The following is a 1,753-nucleotide window of genomic DNA, read 5'->3' on the forward strand; positions in this document are numbered from 1 at the left end:
GGGTTCTTACTTGGCCAAGGCTTGCATGATTTTAACTCACTTTCAGTGCCAAAGGAGGAAGCACTCAGGATTTCTTACCACCTCACCCAGAGGTGGGGAAAGGACAAGGAAGTTGGGGGGCAGGGGGCTTGAAAACTGTCAGCAAACATCAAAAATGAAGTCAGGCTATGATAATAAGAGTTTAAAAACCTCCTGTTTACTTTTTTTCTCTTTCTTTGAAATGGAGTCTCACTATGTTGCCCAGGCTAATTTTGGAACTCCCGGATTCATCTTCTCTACATTACAAGATAATTTTCACTTAAAAAAGGGAACAAGTAGCTTAGTGTATTATATTTAATTTTGGCCTCCAAGTTGGAAACATCTCAACTGTCAATTAATGAGGTCTACACTACCGCTATGGGACTTGGGACTTGTCTGTCCCTGGTTAGAATGTTTCACTAGGGAGGAGCCTTCAGAATCTTTCTTGTTAGTGTTAAATAGTAGCGGGCACGTAGTAGACATGTTACAAATATTAAATGGATGGCTGGTGGATAAATGGATGGATGAGCTCAAGAGAGTTGCCACTAGATGGCACTGTTTATCTGGATCTGTGTTGCGAATTTTCACAAGTCCGGGGGAAGGTGGTGGCTATTCGTCCGGATCAAGTCGGTCATGTATGTCTGAACTCCCCTGATCCTGCCCCGTTATGGCTGTTCCTTCATTTCCCGCCAGCCCTCTAGGGGGCTGAGAATCATGACATTTGCTCCTTGGAAATAATCTCAGATATTATCTATTCTATTGCAACTCTCTAAATTTTCAGGTCAACAAAATGGGGGGCAAGCCGTGAAGCACTGCAGTGGGAGTGTAGCGTCAGCAATTGATTTTTCAGATGTCTCAAACTTAGGAGCCAAAAATAACGATAATATGCTGAGCTATTTGTTCATTCAGAAAAAAACAAAAACCAAAAAACAGGAATTTCCTGCAGCAGACTTAACACCTGCATCCTGTGCCCACCATGATCCAGCTCCTGCAGTTACCATGGCCCCACCCCGCAACCTCCCCCGACCTCCATCTGTTGTAGCAGACTCAGAAGGTCCTTCCCTAGACTTACATCTAACATTTACGTTTCTCTCCCCGAGAAGCTGTAAGGATCCCTTGCTTTCTGCAAATCAACTAGGTCTGCCATTTTCATCCTTAAACCTGACCTCCTTCTCCATTTGGCCTCAGGCCCAGCTGACCTGGCCTTGTTTTCCTCATCATATGTGACAGGTTTTTAAAATCTGAAACATCCTAGCTGCAAATCCCATTAGTGCCTCCATAGAATCCGGTGGTTTTCATTTGATCTAATCCCAGCATTTAACAGCAACTGGGCAGCTCTGCTATATCCAGGCCTGTGGTAGTCTCATTATCATGCATTTTGGCAATTATTCAAAATGCACCTTTTCACATAGAACAAGAGTAAGTCCAAGTCCAATCTAGCCATAATTCATTCACTCATTCAGTAAGCATTTACTACATGTATATTACGTAGAACCAGGTTCTGTCATTGTTTATAAAAACAATTAAGGCATTTCCACTCCCCCAAAGTAGACATGCAATCAGATAAAGTACAATCAAGTACATTAAAGGCTTAGTAGTATAATGAAAATAAATAGCAGAGTCCTTTATCAGACTGAAATGAAATATTATTCTGGAATACAGACCACTGCAACTCTGAGTTTTTATCTACAATATAAGAATGCTAAGCTCTACCTACCAGGCTAGTATGAAAACT

The sequence above is a fragment of the Mandrillus leucophaeus genome, unplaced genomic scaffold (genome assembly GCF_000951045.1).
Source record: "Mandrillus leucophaeus isolate KB7577 unplaced genomic scaffold, Mleu.le_1.0 Scaffold267, whole genome shotgun sequence".
NCBI classification, from domain to species: domain Eukaryota; kingdom Metazoa; phylum Chordata; class Mammalia; order Primates; family Cercopithecidae; genus Mandrillus; species Mandrillus leucophaeus.